The 24,021-nt window shown below is 50.4% G+C and overlaps 1 long non-coding RNA gene across 1 annotated transcript in view; it reads left to right on the forward strand.

Moving 5' to 3' along the window:
• LOC144798245 (uncharacterized) overlaps positions 1–23,781 on the forward strand; it is a 103,668-nt gene extending 79,887 nt beyond the window's left edge. The window contains exon 3 of the long non-coding RNA XR_013603490.1: positions 23,711–23,781. This is a non-coding gene — a long non-coding RNA (uncharacterized LOC144798245). The remainder of the gene's footprint in view (positions 1–23,710) is intronic.
• Positions 23,782–24,021: the final 240 nt, after the last annotated feature.

Below are 24,021 nucleotides of genomic sequence, written 5' to 3' on the forward strand. Positions count from 1 at the left end.
CCTGCAAGGTGGCATTATACCAGTCAGTGATAGTAGGGGGAGAAGGGTCTTTCCATTTCTTGCATATCTCCTAGCAAGCAAAATAGAGTAAAAAATGAGCTTCCTCTCAGAAGGGGGAACTCCTTCCACAAGACCAAAAATTACTGATACAAGACTCAGGGCAATATTGGAGCCAACCGATGCAGAAAGACAGTTGCTTATATCATTCCAAAAAAGAGACAGATGAGGGCAGTCGAAAAACATATGAGTGTTATACAAATGTAGACAATCGTTCAATGTACAGAAACATTCCTAATTTAAAATCTTTCTACTTAGGTTGCAAGCAGAAGTGCAAATTACATCCCTGTAGAGAAGATAGGAAAAACATGGGCCTCTTCCTTTACAGTTCTAATGTTTGTATTCATTGACCTCAGTCATCACAATAGACATGGACTGGTGTATAACAAAGGCCATGAATGCACCCTCAACAAATAGCCATTGGGAGCAGGACCAATTAGCAGTGCTTTAAGTGGGCAGGAACTCTAAGGTACTGAGTCCCCGCATGTCTTTCTTGTGAAAGGGTGAGTACTGGCACTCAATCATTCAATCAGTAGATATGTAGAGCGCTACTTGTTACCCGTGAGGGTATCCAGGCGACGGTCCTCATCTGCAGAAGTGCAACCCTTTTGATGGGAGACTACCAGTGCTTCTTAGTAACAAACTGGTGTCCTGAGATGGTGAGTACCTGCACTTTTTTATTTCTATTTCAAGAATGGGCTTCACAGGGCCACTGTTCACTTCACACACCTCTCATGCACAGCCAAACAGGATCACGCACTGTAGGAGAGTAGGGTCTGCTATCCTATGGTCACCCCAATTTTTGCTTTTTGCTTCACTGGTTTTCGACTTAATGTGGCTGTGGGCCTGCTAATCAGACCCACAGCCTGCTGTTCTCTCTCTAAATTCACAGACATGTACTATAGGTACATAACCAAATTGGTACTGGACTCCTTGTCAGCCCCTGTACAGTGCACTATAGGTGCCCAGGGCATAGGGGCACCCAAGGCCTACCAGGGGTTGAAGCATAGCTTTTGCCACCCCTGGCTGGTTCTTAAATTGACACAACTGGCTGATCACTCAGCTGGGGCAAGGTGGTGTAATCACCCCTTGCTTAGATATAGTATACCTATGTCTAAACCTATATCTGGACACATATATACCTATCAGCCACTCCTATAGCAGGCCTTAACAATCCTGGAGGCAGAGTGCTTGGTTTTATGTGAGATAGTGCTCTGGCATGAGCTGAGCCTGTCTGCAGCTTGCGGGACCATTTCCCTATAGCTGTTCCAGTGATACTGCCATACCATATACTCTTAGGTGCATTATAATCCTTACGGTTATTGCAACTCCGGTTTGGCTTTATCAAAACATGTCGTGTTTGGTGTCATACAACGTAGAATGCCACCCCCTCGACGATTCTGATAATGGGGGCAGCGTGCCCCCCCTCCAGGTGGGGAAGACATGTTACTTACTGCAAATGCGGTTAATCCAAACCAGAGCCCCAGCATCACAAAATAGATGCTGCTGCCACAGACACTAGTCTGGCCTCCTGCTGCTGACCGATACTCGACAGAGGAGGCTTGATCAAAAGATCTCCTGTCACAGGGAGGTGTTACACCACCCCAGACAGGAGATAGTGGATTGTAGCAGGGAGGGTTGAATGAAACTAGACACTGCCTGGGGCGCACAAGGTGTCCCCAAGCAAATGCCAGCCAAACCGGTTCTGGGGCTTTCCATCCCCAGTCCTGGCGGGAAGCTGGACAAAGGGAAAGGGGTGTAACCACCCCCTTCCTGGGTCCCACCCATAGGAGGGACCTAGCAGGTAATCCAGACCCCAGATTTGGAATATAAGTGGGAGCAGTGCCAATGCACATCAGATTATCCTGACTGAAACCTATGAAACGAAACTCTGGACCCTTCGACATCCCACTCGATGTGGAAGACTGAAGAATCTCCCTTGTGGTCAAGGAGTGACCACCCTGTGCAAACAGGCACCATCCAGCACCTAGATGTTTGATTTGTTGCAGTTCCCGCCGGAACTCGAGCAACAGAGACTGACAAGAGACAGCTATCCTGACTTCTAACAGCCTGATCCACAGTCCATGCAGAGCTGGGACCCGTGGAGGTGACCTGAAGCGTGGGAGCGGCCATCTTGAATAAACCATGAAGCGCTGACCGTGCAGCACCCAAGGCTTCTTCGATGCTGTGCATTGGAATGTGAGAAGCTCCAGCCCCGAGCAACTTGTGCACCGAAGCTCACCCCTCCACACTTGACGAGTGCTGCGTGGGGCCCTTTTGCATTTTCCTGCTTGACGCGTTGTTCCGGTCGCTTGCCCGTTGGCTAGTGACCCCAAAACGGACGAACCCTTTAATTTACACAGCTGGTCTAGTTGCTCCAGACTGGCACTCACTCCCCTGAAAAGGAGCACCCGCTCAGACCTTGCTGGTCCGAGTATTAAGCCATCTTTGAATCCTGCGTGGGTTGCCTTTGCCAAGGCTTGTTGACTCTGATCGTGAAGCCGACACCGCCGACAGCGAGAACCTTTGTGGTACAGCTCGTGATTCACTCCAAGACATCCTCGGTGCCCTATAAACCACGTAGCAGCGGAGAGAAGCTACACAACATCGACCTGATTGCGCCCGACATTGCCTGGTTCCTTCCTGGTTCCTTCCTGGTCACTGCCCAGTGACCCAGACTCTGTCCTCTCTGCTTTCAGGTACCCTCCAGCTTCGATCCACCCTTGGATCGCACCGGACACTTCTCTTCTGGACGCCTGCAGCATCTTCATCTTCAGGCACCATCGAACTGCATGACGAAACCCGACACACTTTGGCACCTATGCACCCGCTTCCTGTGGGTGAGGTAACTTACTAGCGCCGGTGTTCTTACACTGGTACACACCTCTAGTGCCTAACTCTAAAGTTTGGTAGTCCTAGTCCAGTCGGAAGACGCTTTAATCTGTAAAACGATAACTTTTACGCACCATTGACTTTACATTGGTGCATGCGTGTGCTTTCTGCACTGCACCTGAATCCCGCGGGCTACTCCCGTCCTAACTGCTGTTAGTCCAGTGTAGTCCCAGCGATTCCCAAGGCCCCAGGCCTTACCCCCGATCGATTAGTGATTGTTATACCACTTTTTTGATATATGGTTTGAGTGGCCACCGGCCTCATCCAAAAACGTGCAACTTGTACATGTTATATTGTGCTTTTGTTTAAACGCTTGTGCTTCATTGCTCATAAAGAGTAGTGGGGATTATTCTGAGAATAAATACATATATTTTTATAATATATAACTTGTGTGGTGTCCTTTTATTTGGTATTACAGGATTGCATATGGTACAACAGCTTGCTTCACATGCCCTCTTGAGTTAAGCCTTTAAGGCTGCTTAGTTCATGCTACCCCTAGGATAGCTTGTCTATAAGGTTGACCTACAACCATCACCATAAGGGATTGTTTGGACTGATACAAGGTGCCCACAGAACTGTGGACATCATATACCAGGCCAACTTCTCACATTGGTGGCAGCAGTGGGATTTGAGCTTGCTGTTGTTTTACCATTGCAATCTTTATATCAAATTGAAAGATCACAGTAAGTACTTAGGTACATATAAACAAAGCTTAGCATATTAAGTTCTACTGGACTTAGTAGTTGTAGAGGAAAGGGCTTAGCACACCCTGACTACAACTCACTAGTAAGGTACAGTAGGAAAACACTTAATGTAGGTAGGTGCATCACTTACACCACACTAGAGTCATGTCTGGCACAGGTGAACCTACAGGCTCTCTACCTGTGGTGGTTGACCCTCCAAAGGCAACCTCAGACTATGACAGATTCAGCCATAGAGACTTGAGTGCCTTCTGCACTGCAAGGAAGCTGAGAAAGGGTCACAACCCTACCATTCCTATCATGATAGCCATCCTAGAAAAGGATGACCTTGAGAAAGGCAAGATAGTCCCCTCAGGATCAGGAGAAGGAGTGAACCCCCCAGACACAGAGAACACCCCCCCAGGTGTAGAACATGAGGAGGCAGACCCTGAGTCAAATGGAGAAGATTCAGATGTGGATCAAGGGGTTAGCCAGGTACCAGTTGGAAGGCTTAGCCGGGCCAACTTGGACCTACATGGAAATGGAGAGGGCCAGCCCCTTCCCAGAGTACATTACAGGATTCTCCCAGGCAATAGGAGAGATAGAAGCCCTTCCAGGGATTCTCACATTTCTAGTGCCTTGAGAGAATCACAGAGAGGAATGACTTCCCCTCAAAGAAAAGAGCATAGAGCCAGGATGAGAGCAGTTAATCTCCAAATAGAAAGAGAGGAATTAGCCCTGGCCCAAGCTAGACTAGCTCTTGCAAGAGAGCAAAAATTGAGTGGGGAGACTCCCACTGGTGGCAGCATTATCCCAAGAGATAGACAGGTCCTATGACAATAGAAACCTGAGAAGGATTGTGCCCCCCTACAGAGATGGGGATGACATCCACAAATGGATAACTGCTCTGGAGAGGGTCTGCATGGTACAGCAGGTTCCTTCAGATCAGTGGGCAGCAATCTTGTGGCTCTCCTTTTCTGAGAAAGGGAGAGATAAGCTCCTCACAGTTAGACCTGAGGATGCTAAAAACTACTCTGTCTTGAAGAGTGCTCTTATTGAAGGGTTTTGGCCTAACCACTGAGCAATACAGGTTGTTGTTCAGAGACACCCAAAAAGCACAGACTCAAGACTGGACTGATTTTGTTGATTGTGCCACTAAGGCTCTGGAGGGTTGGTTGCAGGGAAGTAAAGTCTCAGACTATACAGGATTGTACAATCTTATAATGAGAGAGCAGATCCTTAATAACTGTCAGAACCAGCTATTGCATCAACACCTTGTAGACTCTGATCAGACCTCTCCCCAAGAATTGGGAAAGAAGGCAGACAAATGGGTCAGAACAAGGGTTAAGCAGAAACCCCAGAACCAAGGAGGTGATCAGAAGAAAGCAGACCAAAAGGGTGGTAATCAGAAAGATAAAGACCAGAAGTCTTCACCAGGCCCCCAAACTAATAATAAGGAGGGTGGTTCCCAAAATGGAAAAAAGAAGAAGAATGATGGCCAAAAGAAACCTTGGTGCAACTTTTGCAAGTCCACTTCTCATTGGGGGAAGTGAATGCACTAAGAAAAACCCAGTGGCTACTACTGCAGTCCCTAAGACACCTGCACCCCCTAGTACAGTTAGCAGTAGTAGTACACAACCCAAGGGGATAGTAGGGTTAACCCTGGGGTCTGAGGGGGAGACTGGCTTAGTCAGAATCCCTACTCGGGCAGTTATGATCTGTGAGGGGGACATAATTATGTCCTCTACTGTGAGTGCTAGTAACCTGGGCAAGTACAGGCAGACGCCTTTAATCAATGACAACATGGCTCAGGCCTACAGGGACACTTGTGCCAGTGTCACTATGGTGACACCTAACTTTGTGGACCCTGAACAGATGATACTAGGTGAGAATTACCTAGTGACCAATGCTAGCAACACCACTACTAAACATAGTGTGGCTGTTGTTAATTTCTCCTGGGGAGTGGTAACTGGCCTCAAAAGAGTTGTTGTTAGTGCAGACCTCCCAGTTGACTGTTTGTTGGGCAATGATCTGGAGGAATCATTATGGTCAGAAGTGGAGTACAGGACTCATGCAGAAATGCTAGGGATTTCAGCCCATGTCCTTGCTGTAACCAGGTCCCAGGCCAAGAAGTGCCTACCTGAACCTGTGGTGGATCTTGGAACATTAGACCAACCACAACCCAAGAGAAGGAGCAAGAGGTTGAAGGCAGAGCCTTCCCACTTGCCCCAGGTTGAGGATCAGACCTCACAGGAGGGTGATTCTGTGATCCAAGAGGAGACTGTCTCTGAAGAGCTTGAACCTGATCAGGTTGAGTTTCTGGGGACAGGGGGACCCTCAAGGGCAGACCTGGGGCAGGCTCAGTTGACTTGCCCTTCACTTGAACCCCTCAGACAGCAAGCTGCTGCTGAGGCTGCAGGGAATGCTCAAGGTACCCATACAGTGTATTGGGATGATGGGCTCCTTTTTTCAGAGGCTAGAGACCCCAAGCCTGGTGCAACCAGGAGGTTGGTCATACTTTTGCAATTTAGGGGCTTCCTTCTAACCTTGGCCCATGATATTCCCCTTGCAGGACACTTAGGCCAGAACAAGACTTGGGACAGGCTTGTCCCTCACTTTCACTGGCCTCATATGTCAGAAGATACCAAGGAGTTTTGTCGCTCCTGTGTCACCTGCCAAGCCAGTGGCAAATCAGGTGGCACCACAAAGGCCCCCCTTATACCTCTACCTGTAGTGGGGGTACCCTTTGAGAGAGTTGGGATTGACATTGTTGGACCAATGGATCCCCAAACAGCATCTGGGCACAGATTTATTCTGGTGGTCGTGGATCATGCCACCAGGTACCCAGAGGCAATTCCCCTAAGGACCACAACAGCTCCTGTTGTGGCAAGGGCCCTACTTGGAGTTTTCTCCAGAGTGGGCTTTCCAAAGGAGGTACTTTCAGCCAGAGGTACTAACTTTATGTCTGGATATTTGAAGGCAATGTAGAAGGAGTGTGGAGTGAACTACAAGTTCACCACACCCTATCACCCACAGTGCAATGGGCTTGTTGAAAGATTCAACAAGACCCTAAAGGGAATGATAAAAGGATTACCTGAAAAGCTCAGGGGTAGATGGGACATCCTTTCACCCTGCTTACTCTTTGCTTACAGAGAGGTCCCACAGAAGGGGGTTGGCTACAGCCCTTTTGAACTTTTGTTTGGCCACCCTGTGAGGGGTCCATTGTGTCTTGTGAGGGAAGGATGGGAGTTACCTCTCAAAAAGCCTAAACTTGACATAGTGGACTATGTACTTGGTCTCCGCTCCAGGATGGCTGAGTACATGGAGAAAGCATCCAAAAACCTGGAGGCCAGCCAAGAATTACAGAAAGCTTGGCATGACCAAAAGGCTGTTCTGACTGATACCAGCCAGGGCAGAAGGTGTGGGTGTTGGAGCCAGTGGCCCCAGCAGCTCTCCAGGACAAATGGTCTGGACCCTACACCATAATGGAAAAGAAGGGGGAGGTCACCTACATGGTGAACTTTGAAACCTCTAGGAACCCCCACAGGGTGATCCATGTGAACAGACTGAAAGCATTTGTTGACAATGAAAGCATGGGCTTGCTCATGGCTACAGATGGGGATCAGGAGGAGGAGAGTGACCCTCTCCCAGACCTGCTTTCGCAAAACCCTGATGATGGCTCAGTTGATGGAGTAGCCTTGGCAGGCAGCCTCACTGACCAGCAACAGATGGACTGCAGACAAGTTTTGCAATCCCATAGACACATGTTTTCACTCACAACCAGTCAGACTAACTGGTGCACCCATGTGGTGGACACTGGTGATAGTCTACCTGTGAAGAATAAAATTTACAGGCAACCTGACCATGTCAGGGATTGTATCAAGGCTGAGGTGCAGAAAATGTTAGAACTTGGAGTGATTGAGTCATCAGAGAGCCCCTGGGCCAGCCCAGTAGTCCTTGTGCCAAAACCCCATATCCAAGATGGAAAGAGAGAAATTAGGTTTTGTGTGGACTATAGAGGTCTCAATGCTGTCACTAGGACAGATGCTCATCCCATTCCAAGGGCAGATGAGCTCATTGACAAATTGGCTTCTGCCAAGTTTCTGAGCATATTTGATCTGACAGCTGGCTATTGGCAAATCAGGTTAGCTGAAGAGTCAAAGGCCAAGACAGCATTCTCTACCCCCAGTGGGCATTATCAGTTTGTGGTGATGCCCTTTGGTTTGAAGAATGCACCTGCCACCTTCCAAAGGTTGGTGAATCAAGTCCTTTCTGGGTTGGATGACTTTTGTGCAGCATATCTAGATGATACTGCTGTCTTTAGCTCTACCTGGGAGGATCACCTGATCCACCTGAAGAAGGTTCTGGAGGCCCTGCAAAACGCAGGCCTGACTATCAAGGCTACTAAGTGCCAGATAGGGCAGAGCAAGGATGTGTACTTGGGCCACCTAGTAGGTGGGGGTCAAGTTCAACCATTGGAGAGCAAGATCCAGGTCATACAGGACTGGGCTCCTCCAACTACCCAGACACAAGTCAGAGCCTTCTTGGGCCTGACTGGGTATTACAGAAAGTTTGTAAAGAACCATGGGTCCATTGTGACACCATTAGATGATTTGACCTCCAAGAAGATGCCCAAAAAAGGTTCAGTGGACAGTTAGCTGTCAAAAGGCATTTGATGACCTGAAGAAGGCCATGTGCTCTGCACCTATCCTGAAGAGTCCTGACTACTCCAAACAGTTCATTGTTCAAACAGATACTTCTGAGTTGGGGGTGGGAGCTGTGCTTTCACAACTCAATGTAGATGGTCAAGACCAGCCCATTGCTTTTATTAGCAGGAGGCTGACCCCTAGAGAGAAACGTTGGTCAGCTATTGAGAGGGAGGCCTTTGCTGTGGTTTGGGCCCTGAAGAAGTTGAGACCATACTTGTTTGGCACTCACTTCCTAATTCAGACAGACCATAAGCCCCTCTTATGGCTTAATCAGATGAAGGGTGAAAACCCCAAACTGCTCAGGTGGTCCATTTCCCTACAGGGGATGGACTTTACAGTGGAGCACAGACCAGGGACTGACCATGGCAATGCAGATGGTCTCTCCAGGTATTTCCACTTAGAACATGAAGACTTATCTGGTCAAGGTTAAGTTTAATGTCCCTGCGTTTGGGGGGGTTGTGTAGGAGAGTAGGGTCTGCTATCCTATGGTCACCCCAATTTTTGCTTTTTGCTTCACTGGTTTTCGACTTAATGTGGCTGTGGGCCTGCTAATCAGACCCACAGCCTGCTGTTCTCTCTCTAAATTCACAGACATGTACTATAGGTACATAACCAAATTGGGTACTGGACTCCTTGTCAGCCCCTGTACAGTGCACTATAGGTGCCCAGGGCATAGGGGCATCCAAGGCCTACCAGGGGCTGAAGCATAGCTTTTGCCACCCCTGGCTGGTTCTTAAATTGACACAACTGGCTGATCACTCAGCTGGGGCAAGGTGGTGTAATCCTTAGATATAGTATACCTATGTCTAAACCTATATCTGGACACATATATACCTATCAGCCACTCCTATAGCAGGCCTTAACAATCCTGGAGGCAGAGTGCTTGGTTTTATGTGAGATAGTGCTCTGGCATGAGCTGAGCCTGTCTGCAGCTTGCGGGACCATTTCCCTATAGCTGTTCCAGTGATACTGCCATACCACATACTCTTAAGTGCATTATAATCCTTCGGTTATTGCAACTCCGGTTTGGCTTTATCAAAACATGTCGTGTTTGGTGTCATACAACGTGGAATGCTACCCCCTCGACGATTCTGACGACGGGGGCAGCGTGCCACCCCTCCAGGAGGGGAAGACATGTTACTTACTGCAAATCCGGTTAATCCAAACCAGAGCCCCAGCATCACAAAATGGATGCTGCTGCCACAGACACTAGTCTGGCCTCCTGCTGCTGACCCATACTCGACAGAGGAGGCTTGATCAAAGGATCTCCTGTCACAGGGAGGTGTTACACCACCCCAGACAGGAGATAGTGGATTGTAGCAGGGAAGGTTGAATGAAACTAGACACTGCCTGGGGCGCACAAGGTGTCCCCAAGCAAATGCCAGCCAAACCGGTTCTGGGGCTTTCCAGCCCCAATCCTGGTGGGAAGCTGGACAAAGGGAAATGGGTGTAACCACCCCCTTCCTGGGTCCCACCCATAGGAGGGACCTAGCAGGTAATCCAGCCCCCAGATTTGGAATATAGGTGGGAGCAGTGCCAATGCACATCAGATTATCCTGACTGAAACTTATGAAATGAAACTCTGGACCCTTCGAAATCCCACTCGACGTGGAAGACTGAAGAATCTCCCTTGTGGTCAAGGAGTGACCACCCTGTCCAAACAGGCACCATCCAGCACCTCGACATTTGCTTTGTTGCAGTTCCCGCCGGAACTCGAGCAACAGAGACTGACAAGAGCCAGCTATCCTAACTTCCAACAGCCCGATCCACAGTCCATGCAGAGCTGGGATCCGTGGAGGCGACCTGAAGCGTGGGAGCCGCCATCTTGAAAAAACCACAAAGCGCTGACCATGCAGCACCTGAGTCTTCCTCGAGGCTGTGCATTGGAGTGTGAGAAGCTCAAGCCCCAAGCAGCTTGTGCACTGAAACTCACCCCTCCACACTCAACGAGTGCTGCGTGGGGCCCTTTTGCATTTTCCTGCTTGACGCGTTGGTCCGGTTGCTTGCCCGTTGGCTAGTGACCCCAGAACCGACGAACCCTTTAATTTATACAGCTGGTCTGGTTGCTCCAGACTGGCACTCGCTCCCCTGAAAAGGAGCACTCGCTCAGACCTTGCTGGTCCGAGTATTAAGCCATCTTCGAATCCTGCGTGGGTTGCCTTTGCCAAGGCTTGTTGACTCCGATCGTGAAACCGACACCGCCGACAGCGAGAGTCTTTGTGGTACAGCTCGTGATTCACTCCAGGACATCCTCGGTGCCCCAGAGACCATGTGGCAGCGGAGAGAAGCTACACAACATCGACCTGATTGCGCCCGACATTGCCTGGTTCCTTCCTGGTTCCTCCCTGGTCACTGCCCAGTGACCCAGACTCGGTCCCCTCTGCTTTCAGGTACCCTCCAGCTTCGATCCACCCTTGGATCGCACCGGACACTTCTCTTCTGGACGCCTGCAGCATCTTCATCTTCAGGCACCATCGAACTGCATGACGAAACCCGACACACTTTGGCACCTATGCACCCGCTTCCTGAGGGTGAGGTAACTTACTAGCGCCGGTGTTTTTACACTGGTACACACCTCTAGTGCCTAACTCTAAAGTTTGGAAGTCCTAGTCCAGTCGGAAGACTCTTTAATCTGTAAAACGATAACTTTTACGCACCATTGACTTTACATTGGTGCATGCGTGTGCTTTCTGCACTGCACCCGAATCCCGCGGGCTACTCCCGTCCTAACTGCTGTTAGTCCAGTGTAGTCCCAGCGATTCCCAAGGCCCCAGGCCTTACGTCCGATCGATTAGTGATTGTTATACCACTTTTTTGATATATGGTTTGAGTGGCCACCGGCCTCATCCAAAAACGTGCAACTTGTATATGTTATATTGTGCTTTTGTTTAAACGCTTGTGCTTCATTGCTCATAAAGAGTAGTGGGGATTATTCTGAGAATAAATACATATATTTTTATAATATATAACTTGTGTGGTGTCCTTTCATTTGGTATTACAGGATTGCATATGGTAAAACAGCTTGCTTCACATGCCCTCTTGAGTTAAGCCTTTAAGGCTGCTTAGTCCATGCTACCCCTAGGATAGCTTGTCTATAAGGTTGACTTACAACCATCACCATAAGGGATTGTTTGGACTGATACAAGGTGCCCACAGAACTGTGGACATCATATACCAGGCCAACTTCTCACACGCACCTTTGCTTCAAAACTGCTCCTGCACTCCGCTTTCAAAAATCACTGTCTACTTGGACTTTGCAGTCAACAAATGTTGTATTTGAACATAGACGCGTGTCACTGTGTACAGTCTGCTCATGGTCCCAAGACAACACCACCTTAAGGGCCTGATTCATAGACTGGTGGACAGAGTTCACTACATTGGGACAGCAGGGGACAATACCTCTGTCATCCCATGGGACCGCCACCTTTTTTATTTTATTTTTATCCTCATACCACTGGGGGCGTCTGCAAGTCTCAAACCGCGCGATCTATCCACCCTGCGGTCTACTGCATTCATCCAGGGTCCCAACAAAGAACCAGACCATCACCTCTCATGGCTCCTTGGTGAAATCATTGGAATGGATGTATGACATTACAACGCATGCTTTTATTACGCATGCCTTTACATCGCAGATTTTACAACGCATGCTGTTACAACGCATAGCGTTAAGGGGTGCTGGATAGTGAATATTTTAATTTACTATTCCAACTCCAGTCCCTGTGGATTGTAGGGAAGGTGTTGGATAGTAAATTAAATCCATTCCCTATCCTAGAGCGCCCCCCCAGCGCAATGCGTTGTAATGACATGCGTTGTAATAGTTGCGTCGTAAAGGCACTGCGTGGTAAAAGTTGCGTTGAAAAGGATGTTTCCCCATTGGAATGCTTGACCTATCCCTTGGTTCCTGCACCACTCTGAAAAATCGGCCCATAGATCAGAGGGATCGCCCATTTCAGACCCCAGATCAGAGCGACAAACCCAAACAGCCGCCCTAACCCAGTCATCCACCTTCAGGGTAATGGATTGGTCCCCATCTTACAGACTTCCCTCCTTGCAATGAGTATCAAGTAGAATAATAGCCCTCTCTGCAGACAACGCAAGTGTTTGAGTGTTATCTCATCAACTTCCAGGAGGGCTAGCATGGGGTTCATAACAATCAGCACACTGAAGATGTCTTGCAAAATAAGTTCAATTCCTCCCCAATAATGCTTTAACCCAGGAGAATGGAGGAAAACCTGGACATCATTGGCTTCCACATATTCACACCGCTTACACTTGGAGGGAGGAAGGGGGGCAAACTTAGCAATTTTATCTGGTGTCCAGTAGAGCCGATTGATAGTAAAGAAATTGTTCCTCTTTAGATTCGCTGGTTTGGCAAATTAGTACAAGAGCCTCAAACAGTTACTCCAGGCCGGTAGCAGATCTGTCTCTTGAAAGGCTCCTTCCCAGACTAAGTAAGGAGGCGTCGAGTTCTTCTCATCCAGGGTCAGGAGTTTCCAATACCTGGCTACAACTTCCTTACTCTTAGCTCTTACATCCTGAAGAGGAAATTGCAAATCACAGTCGCCCCCATCCCCTGCTTTGAGGCCACAAACCAGGAGGATAATTGTACAAATTTGAACCTGTACAGGCTAGCTCCAACTTTTGCTTTTAAAGCTTCCAATGGATGCCGCCCCTCAGATGTCATCAGTTCAGCCAAGATAGTGATGCCAGCCTCCTTAATGGGAGACTTAGGCTGTCTTCCAAACATAGAGGGGTTCCAGGAGAGTCCCATACTGGGGCGAAGTCAGAGTTATACCCTAACATTCTCCTGATCTTGTACCATAAAGTCAGCGCAGACCTCAAAACTCTAAGACAAACTTTCCTTTAAAAATCTGGGGGCCCGAACTTGTACAGGAAACTCACCTCACCCAGTTCTCTCACCATTTCACCCAAGAGCCTCCCCCAAGTAGACTTATCGGGTTTCCCTAACAGCATTCGCACATTTTTTAACTGGAATGCTGTCAAAAGAGATTGAAATAGGGAAGAGCCAGGCCTCCCTAATCAAGCCTGCATCTTAGCTTTTCCAGGCCAGCCCAGCCCCCTTATCAGCCAAGATAAAACTAACTACCTTCCCCTGAACTTTATCAATGCTGGAATTTGAGAACGGCAGAGGGATACAATTGAAAAGATACATCAGCTTGGGAAGGACCGCCATCTTTATTAAATTCATGCAGCCATAAATTGTTAGTGGCAAGTTCTTCCACCTACCAATAAGGCGATCTATCTCTCTAGCTACCCTTTGCAGATTATGCTGGGGAATTTCATCCACCTTATTTACAATTGAGATCCCTAGATATCTAATGCCAGGGCTAGTCCGCCCACCACGACCTTTGATATTCCAGCACATCACTCCAGCTACTAAATGCCCTGAGAAGGCCCCAAATTCTACATCCAGATGTTCTACTCTCGGGATAGTTATAGCGGGATCTGCCGTATAAATGAACAGGTCTTCTGCATATAACCAGACCTTACTATTATAGGGTGAAGAACTAAAAGGAACATCCTGTCCATCTGCTCTTAAAAGCTGCACAAATGGCTCAATGTAGATATCAAACAAGAGGGGTGACAGGGGACATCCTTGCTGCGTACCTCTTGAAATGCTGAAGCTCAGAGCCAATATACAATTAAGAAGAATCCTGGCCGATGCATCTTGATACAGCATCTGAAGGGCATATGTGAAACAGGGGCTGAATCTCATGGCTCTCAGGACCTCCCAAAGGTATGTCCAACACATCTGATCTACTGCGATAATGGCCAAGGGAGCCAAGCAGGTTGTGGCAAGATCTATCGTACCAATAAGTTGTTGCGTCAACTCCTAAGTCTGTCTCCTGGAAATAAAAAACGTTCTGATCTAAATGTATCAGTTGTGGGGCAAGCTTTGCTTATCTCCCCGCCAGAATGCTCATGAAGATTTTATAATCGGCATTCAGCAGGGAAATTGGACGATAGAAATCCGGCCCTACTAGGGTCTTTAGAGGGTTTTAAAATCAGGATTATAGTGGCCATCTTCCATGTTCTGGGAATACGCCTACCCTGCCGATAGATTGAATTAAGCAGGTTCTGCAGAACTGGAACATGTTCTTCAATTAGGAATTTATACACTTCGGCCGGCAGGAGATCAGGTTCGGCAGCCTTAGCATTCTTACTCTGAGATAGACATGAGCGGATCTCCTCCGTGATAATAGGAGCGTCAAGCCCCTCCCTACCCTCAACTGTCAATCTTGGCAATTGCACTTTCATCAGCCAAGCTTTAAGTAAGTCTTGATCCTTGCGAGCCTCCTCCGTATATAGTTCAGAGAATAGGGATATAATGCAGGCTTGCATCTCTTCCATCCCCAGGGGTGATCTGTGACATCACCCTTGGGCTTGACTACCAACTGTCTGATAACATTCAGTGACCTATCAGTTCTGGCATTCCATGCTAGTTGTGCCCCTGCTTTCTCACCATATTAAAAATTCTTCATACAGCCGGCTTGCCATTGCTTCCTGCTTCTGATCTAATTTGATCCTGAAATTCTGCCTCGGCTCTTCTAATTACCTCAGTAACTGCTCCTTTCCAGCCAAGCCACAACAAATCAGCCTCTAAAGACCCCACTTTGTCTTCGAATCTCTTCATGCTTAATCAATCAGTCTTTGTTTTAGTATGAGCCAGATTCTGTAGCATCCCTCTAATATAAGCCTTAAAGTCATCCCAAACTACATCTGGGATAGTGTACCCCATATTATCAAGAAAGTAGGCCGTACTTGCTCACTTTAGTGCCTCCCCTATCTCTAAGTCAGAAAGAATAGCCCTTTAAAACGTCCATCTTGGCTTCGGTAGTCCACCATACCCTTTTACCGACATAGTGACCGCAGCATGATCAAAAATGTAGCCAGGTAAAATGCTTATTGTTGTTATGCAATCCATTATGGTCCTATCTTCAAAGAAATAATCTAACCTAGAGAAATGTCCATACTTCTTGCTGTGGAAAGTAAAACCTTGACTGACTCCCATCCTGTGTCTCAACACATCCAGTAGAGCCAAATCATACAGCATATTTTTAAGAGCCTGCCGTACGCGAGGGGCGTGGACTTGTCTCTTTTCAGTAGACCTATCCAATATTGGATTGAGGCGGACGTTAAAATACTCCTGATAACAATTGGGGATGTAGCCTCCATTAAATTCCACCCCAACTTAGATAGCAAGGTTTGTCAATGTTAGGCCCGTAGAAGACAGCGCGTACCAACTCGGCACCTCCACAACCAAGAGTTGCGACAATCCATCTCCCGGAGTGATTAGTCTTAGAGGATTTTATAACACATCCAACTCCCCTCCTGATCAGGATTGCTATACCCTTACAGTGCTCTGTCTGCTCAGAAACAACAACATTCTCTATCCAACTACATTAAGAGAGGAGGCCACTACCCTTGCTAGCAGCTGAGTTTCCTGTAATGAAATGACATGGGCTTGACTTTCTTCCAGATATCTCATTATTAGCCTCTGCCTATGCTTAGCCCTAAGACCATTAACATTCCAGGACAGGAATGATAGCTCATTAGCTCCCCTCATCTAGGTAGTTTGAGATTGATACTGCACACCACTGCCACAACACTATACTTATGTGTAAAGGTGGTATTGAGAATTCCTTTTTTAGAGTTTTTTTCTCACTGCTCCCACCACGTGCCCTACCCCATCCCACCCCCAAACCACACCCTGTGCTCCCCCGGCCCCCTGTCCTGGGTAACCCTCCCTTGATTTTTAGTCATTGCTGCCTGGTGGTCTTCTCTCAGAGGGAAACTAACATGATGGAAATAAGAAGTATACCAGGTCCTACTTTCCCCATCAAGCCTACCCTTCCCAAGACATATCAGGTGCCTGCTCCTTTCCTAATTGTATCAATCAGTCCATCCACTTCCTCCACATAGTTATACAAGTGATTATTCCATATAATCCGTAATGAAGCTGGAAATTTCAGCTGTGCTTTAGCCCCAAGTTTGTTCAGCTCCTCCATACTCTTCCCCTGCTCCCACTGTCTCTGGACTGTGGTATGGCAAACATCTGATCTTATAGAGAATGAATAAGCACCCGCTGAATAAGAGCAAACCCCTAATGCCATGGTCAAAATCGCCTCCTTAAATGTATACAAGAGAAAATTGATTACAATTGTCCTCGGTTTCTGCCTCCTGGGATTCCTTTTAGGTTTAAATCATTTTTATTGGTGCAGCACAAAGAACCAAAACATACATTGCATAGATGAAATGGAATTGCAAAGGGCGTGGGCCCTCGTACGGCGCAGAGGCCCTCCTGATGACAGTCCAAAGTAGTCCCATCAAGAATACGAAATTGGCATAGACAGTGCTGCAAAATGGAAAACAACTCCAGCGAAACCCCCCCTCCCTCCAAACCTCCCTTTCCCCAACCCTTCCCATCCCCCCTCCCTCCGTCCAGTGCCCAGGTTAATTCCACTCCTTAGTACCATTTCCCCATCAATGAGGGCCCACCTGTGTGGGATTTGTGCAAGCGTTCTCCCCATGAGGTGTAGTAAGCCGTAGGAGACTGAGATATTTCAGGCAGGTAATTTCTCTAAATTCAGTGGCTAACAAGGAGTGGAACCGTTGCCAAAGTTCATCAAACTGGTCTATATCTCCAGCGAGGGTAAGGGACAACTTCTCCATTCCCAGTACGTGCCACAGTCTATGCAACCACCCTGTGAGGGAAGGGACTGTAGTAGTGCGCCAATGTGTAAGGATATTCTGCAATGCCGAGCCCAGGGCGATAGCGATCTGTCGTCCCCTACGTGAGCGGAGGGGATACATTAGGCGGTTTGGAAGCCCCAGTAAGACATAGGCAGGAAAGCGAGGTAGTTCAATCTGAAAGTGAGTGTCAATGTCATCCAGACCTGTTTCCAGGAGGGGTGTAGAAGCGGGCAGTCCCATAAGATGTGTGATAACGTGCCTGTGTGCCCACATTCCCGCCAACAAGTGTTGGGTCTGCTGCGGTCCATCTCGTGTATCCGTTCTGGGGTATAGTACCAGTAGGTAGATACCTTGGTAAGTGTTTCCGTGAGCCCTGTGTGGTATGCTGAGTGTCGAGCCCTGTATGAGATTTGATCCCATTCCTTGCAGCTTAATGTCCTACCCAGTTCCCGTTCCCAACGTTCCCTGCCTGGGTTATAAAGGTGTATACTTGGTGGTTGCAAGAATTTGTAAAGGTCAGATATCAACTTGGCGTCCGAGGTGCGGGATGTTAGCCACTGTTCATAGGGAAGGAGTTTCCTGTCCGCCATCTCCCGCACTTGTGGGTGTAGGGCCCAATGGCGGACCTGCATGTAGCGCAGCCGTTCCGTCTCTTGCATCGAGTATTCTCGTTTAAAGAGCGAGAAAGGGATGACACCATCCGGCCCATACATATGGTGGAGAAAACGGCACCCCGCGGGTCGCCAGTGTGTAAAAGCCCCCTGTTCTAGCCCTGGGGTGAAATCTGGGTTGTCGACCAGGGGGGTGAGTGGTGAGGGGAAGGTGGTGAGTTCGTGTGCAGTATTGGTGGCATCCCAAGCCTGCAAGGGTACCCTTGTGACAAAGGAAGCATACAGGTTGGTGGGCCGGTGAGTCTTGCGCAGAAAGGGTATTTCCTGGAGCGGCCGCCCTGTTACAGCCTGATCCTGAAAGAGCCAGTGCTTGTCTGACTCCCATTTGCTCCATTCAACTAGATAACGTAGTTGTGCTGCCAGAAAGTATTTGCGCAGGTCTGGTATCCCCAACCCCCCGGCCTCCGGTGCCAGCGTAGACAGCGTCTTTTTCAGCCTGGGCTTCCGGCCCTGCCAGAAAAAGCGTGAGAGGTCTGCCTGCGTTTGTTGAATCCAGCCCGTTGGTGGCCGGAGTGGTAGCGCTCGGAATAGGTAGAGGATCTGGGGGAGGACGGTCATCTTGACTGCGGCGATTCTGCCCAGCCATGATAGGGTGCCACTCCGCCAGCGTCTCAACTCCTCTTGTATTTTCTTGTGGAGGGCAGTGAAGTTGGCCCTTACCATGGCCGGCAAGGTGGGGGCGAGCTGAACCCCCAGGTAAAGCGCGAGGTCTGACGACCACTGTAAGCGGAAGAGGTCCTGTAAGGACGTTCGGGTAGCGGGATCGAGGGACAGGGTCAGAGCAACCGATTTATCTAGGTTCATTTTGAATCCTGCGACCTTCGTGAATATGTCTATCTCCGCAATGCAGGCCGGTAGGGCCGTTCGCGGATTCTCTAGGGACAGTATGACATTGTCGGCATAGAGACTGATGGTGTGGGTGAAGCCGCCGAACTTCACCCCTGTTGCCTCAGGTGTCTGGCGGATCCGCTGGGCAAAGGACTCCATATACAAGGCAAAGAGGAGAGGCGACAGCGGGCACCCCTCTCAATGGGGAAGCTCTGGGAGTTGCAGCCATTCACTCTCACCACTGCCGTTGGAAATTGTAACAGTTAAAAATGAATGAGCGAAATTTTTCCCCAAGGCCGGCTTTCGCCAAGACCCGTTCGAGGTATGGCCAATGTACACGGTCAAACGCCTTCTCAGCGTCGACCGCTAGCAGCAATCTCTCTCCGGGGACTCGGTAAGCTTTGAGGTGCATGATCCGTTTGGTGTTGTCCACCGTCTGTTGCCCGGGGATAAACCCCGCCTGGTCCGGGTCAACAAGGCCCGGCAGGTGAGGGGCCAATCTGGCCGCTAGGATCCCGGTATACAACTTAAGATCTACATTCAGGAGCGATATAGGCCTATAAGAGCTGTATTTGTTCTTGTCTTTACCCGGCTTGGGGATGACCGTGAGAGATGCCTGCAGAAGGTCTGACGGAATCGCACCCGGTTCAGAAAAGGAATTGAAAAGGCGGGTCAGGATGGGCACCAGTGTCGTACAAAACGTTTTATAAAAGAGAGATGTGTAGCCATCTGGTCCTGGGGCCTTCCCATGCTTAAGTTTGGCAATGGCAGAAATTACTTCCTCAATGCGGATGTCCCTGTCGAGGTGTTCCGCCTGAGAGGGGGCTAAGGCGGGGAGAGTGACCGAGTCTAAATAGTCATCCACCGTTCGAGTGTCCACTGAGTCACCCGTATAGAGGGTTGCATAGAAGCTACGGAAAGTGTCCGTTATTCGGGCGTCCTCCGTGATCATAGTCCCGTCCGGCCCAGTGATCTCCTTCATCAAGTGCCGTTGGTGCGCCACTCGAAGTCTATTCGCCAGTAGTCAGCCGCACCTGTCCCCACTGGTATAGTAAGTGTGCCGCAGCCGCAGCGCTGCATATTCGGCCCGGTCCATGTCTAGGGCCGCCAGGAGTTTCCTCGCCACTTTGAGTTGCCTCCAGATTCGGGGAGCTCCCGTACGTTAATGCATCTGCTCGAGTTTGCGAACTCGTTGGGTGAGTTCATCTCGTTTGCATTGCCGTTCCTTATTCTCCGCGGAGGAGAGGGCCAGAAATTCTCCCCGGACGACTGCCTTCAGGGCTGCCCATTGAATCGCCAAGGAGGTGTCATCGTTGGCGTTGTGCGATAAATAGTCACGGATAGTGTCTTGGATTCGCTTCACTACTGGTTTCTTATGGAGCAAAGTGTCCCGGAGATGCCAGACTCTAGGGGGATATGTAAGTGGTGGTAACTGGAGTGTGGTGAATACTGGCGCATGATCAGACAAGGAGATAACTCCGATCTCTGTCGTGGAAACTAAAGCACACACCGGTCCCGTGACCAGAAGGTGGTCCAGCCTGGCATATGTTTTATGTGCATTGGAGTAGTACGAGTATTCCCTATCTCGGGGGTGTGTGTGGCGCCAAAGGTCATGGAGATCTAGTTCCATCATCCGCTCTTTACAGCCGGATGTGAATGTTCCTGCTTGGGACGCGCGCTGGGCAGATCTATCTAATGTTGTGTCAAAGACCATGTTGAAATCCCCCCCGAGTATGATATGTCTATCCGGTGTGTCTGTGATGTCAGTCAGGGCTGAGTGGAAGAAACGTTCCTGACTCTCATTAGGGCTATATAGGGACCCTACCGTGAACGTGAGGCCCCCTATCTTAAGCCAGTAAGCTAGTAGCCTTCCCTTCTGTTCTGCGCATTTGTGAAGGACCTCCCCTTTGAAGTGTCGTGCGACCAAAATCGCCACCCCTGCAGTCTTGTTGTGTCCCGACGAAAAAAACTGAGTCGGGAACTTGTGTGAGCGGAATCTGTGGCAGTCTCGCGGTAGCAAATGAGTTTCTTGTAACAAGCAAATGTCAGCCCTGGTGTTTTCTAAATGGGACAGTATCGCTCGCCGTTTGACTGGGTTGTTTAAATCCCTAACATTAAGGGTCAGAATATTAAAGGTTGTGGGTGGCATGGATGATAATGGAGATTAAAGTTCTGTGTCCTCTTCCCAGTGGCAAACACTGTAGGTGATCTGGTGGTGGACTGTGTGGACTGATATCTCAAAGACCCAGAGCCTGGAGATAGCACTGGATGGCCCACCCTGGAACCCCCCCTCCAACCCTCCCCTACCCCTACCCCCACCCCCCTCCCCAAATCCCCCAATCCCCCCATTCCAACTCCCTCCAACTCCCCCAACCCCCCACCCCCCCACCTTCACCCCAACTCGAGCTGCATAGTCCTCAACAACCCCCCGTCCCCAACCTGCCTCCCTCCCACCTCCCTCTCCCCCCCTCACCCAAACATGAACACCCTGATTGCAAACCATAGTCTTGGGCCTGGTGTGACCAAGTTCAGGTCCGTAGTAAGTCATCTGTTGGGAAACGTGTCAATGGCGGCCCTCATCGGTTCCCCGCCCGTCTCCCCCTACCAAATCAAAGCGTTAGAGGCTGTCCCCCCATGCAAGGCTTTTCAGGAAGGAGCTGTGGTATCTCTGACCACCTCCTGGATGGCCGCTGCCCGTTCCTGGGCCATCATCGTGGGGTCAGGATTGAGGCGCGCCTTGGAGTGGCGCCATCGGCGAACTCGCTGCCAACCCTCGTGGGGGTGCTGTGTAGACCCGTGCTGTGGCCGGTGTGGGGAGGCCCCTCCGGATCCCCCATCCTCTGGTACGTCAATGTGCAATAGGGCACATGTATCGCTAAGAGAGCGGAGTTGGTGCAGCTTCCCCTGCCATTTGAAGATGATGCGAAATGGGTGACCCCACGAGTATGGCACCTCGTGGTTGCGTAGAAATGTCGTGACCACTTTGAAAGCCCTTCTCTTTTGTGTGTGATGGCGACAGATCTTAGAACAGAGCGATGGAGTCGCCTCGGAACTGCAAGGGCTGCTTTTGGCGGGCTACCTGTAAAATCCGCTCCTTCAGGGGGAAGTCTGGGAGGTAAGCCAGAATGTCCGGTGGCGGGGCCGGCGCACGTCTCGCCAGGCCCACCCTGTGCGCCCGATCTATGCGGATGACAAAGTCAGATGGCTCCCCCAGGACCTCCCTGAAGAGGTCCTGCAGATAACAGGTGATGCTATTCCCCTCTGCTTTAAGCGGTACATTCCTGACCCGAATGTTGTTCCTCCGAGAGCGATTCTCGAGGTCCTCCGCGTGCGCCTGTAGGTCCACTTGTTGTTCTTGTAGGCGAAGGCCCTCTTGTTGAAGGTGAACCAGCTCCTCACTGCGGGCATGGCCAGCGTCCTCCACCACTGCCACTCGCTCCCCTAGCCCGTCAATATCCCTACGGAGTTCTCTCTGCTCACCAGATATGTCCTGCTTCAGTGCCTGGAAATCGTCCCTTAGGGTGTTGAAGAGGGATTCCAGGAAAGTCTTTGTGATGGGCGCTTCACCATCCCCTTGCTGCGTCTCTTTGACGGCGACTGGAAGCGGGGAGGGTGCTTGAGTTTTCCCTCCTTTGGGGGTGGTCTTGCCGAGCATATCTGGGATAGTGCGGTTGTTCCTGCGTCCCGTGTTAGCCATGCTGCTCCCGGTAGCTGTGGCCCCCAAGACAGCAGGGATTTGCCCCGGCAACGTCAGAGGAGGGGTGACCTTGGGGTGGATGGGCTCAATTAATTCGGAGCCGATAACTATCGGTCCATTAATCCCTGTATGCCACGAGCTCCGCCCGGTGCCCTTGACTGTCTCTGGGCTCCTTCAGTCCCGACGAGGCCCGTGCTCCCGGCCTTGTCGCCCTATGTGTCAGGGAAGTGCTCCGTCCCTTGGGCCTGCCGGTCAGGATCACCCTACTCTGTGCTTGTCTTCGGACTCCCCCGGGCTTCCCTTCTGGACCCGCCTCAGTCTGCGCCGGTTCCGGTGTTCTGGGTCGAGCCGGCCTCACTAGGCCCCGCGCCGGGAGCTCGATTTTCGCTCCCCGAGGCCGCGGTATCCCAGCGAGCGGAGCCCCAAACTCCACACCGGGGCTCTGTGGGGGCCCAGCGCTTCTCATCTCCCCACTCAGTGGCCTTCGGGGAGCTCTCCCCGCTGACACCCGTCTCCACCGCACTCAGCCGCCCGTACCTGCCGGGTCCGGGCGCTTTAGGCCTGGCGTCGTGTGGGCTCCCCTGCTCCTCCCGCCGAGGGCACGGTCTCCACCCCCGGGACGAGACCCGGATCCAGCTCCTCACCTCCGTGGAGGGCTTCTTGGTCAGCGCTCCGCCGCGTCCCCCGCCTTCGTGCTGTCTGCCGGGCGGCCGCTCCGGCTCCTACTCGGGCCCGAGCCGGGGCCTCGAGTAGTGATCTTGGGGCCCGGTCGCCGCTGCTCCTCTGCCGGCTCTGTTTTGGCGGGCTCCGGTTCTGCTCGTCCTCCGGGCCGCCTCCCCGTCACCCGGGCGGCGAGTCGTCTCGGGGCGATCTCCACTCGGGGTCCAACCAACTCCCAAGAGGGGGTGCTCCGACCAGGGGGAACCAGCCAGTCCCGTCGTCGCTCGCTATCCTCTCCGGCCCTTCCCGGCACACGCCACCGGGGCCGGTTTCTGGGGCCACGCCCGCCGCAGTCCGCTCACCGCCAGGGGGGCCAGGTGTTTGCGGTTCCAGGAGACACCGCTTGGATAAATAGGGGGGTCAGCTTATCTGTATAAGGGTGCTAAGGGGGTTCGGGGCGAGGAGCTTCTCGTTCAAGCGTCCGCTCCGGCCGCCATCTTGGCCACGCCCCCTGGGATTCCTTTTTAATGGGTCCCGCTGTACCCGTTGAATTTCAGAGGCAAAATTAATATCTGTCATATTTTTCAGGATTGTTCCCTGCAATAATGAGATGACAAAGGCCTTAAAATCCGAGCCGTCCATGGATTCAGGAACGTTTAGAAGTCTGAGATTATTTCTGCCTGAATGGTTTTCGAGCCTTTCTATGTCTTCTCTCAGCTCCTTATTCTGTTTGCTCAGGTGACTTATGCCTGCAGTATTCTCCTCAATAACCTGTTTCATGTTTGTTACCTCATGTTCCAGGACAACAGTTTGGGCAGAGACCTCTTCAAGCTTCTGAGCTAAGGCTGTGCAGTAGGCCTGGATTTCCGCCTGGTTCTGCTCAGAGATCTTAAACCTGCTCCTCCTCTATCCTTTTAATCCAAGGAGAATAAAAGCCAAGGATTCATCCGCAGCAAACCCGAGAAGAGCTCCCGGCATCAAACTCCTAAACTAAACCGGCATCAAGGAAACTCAGAATGGAAGTGACCCCAGAAGGAACATGCTCCCCGTTTTAATCTTGGTGATGGTGCGACATAGACATGATTTTTACATCCTGAAATATTGCATGCTGG

The sequence above is a fragment of the Lissotriton helveticus genome, chromosome 12 (genome assembly GCF_964261635.1).
Source record: "Lissotriton helveticus chromosome 12, aLisHel1.1, whole genome shotgun sequence".
Classification (NCBI taxonomy): domain Eukaryota; kingdom Metazoa; phylum Chordata; class Amphibia; order Caudata; family Salamandridae; genus Lissotriton; species Lissotriton helveticus.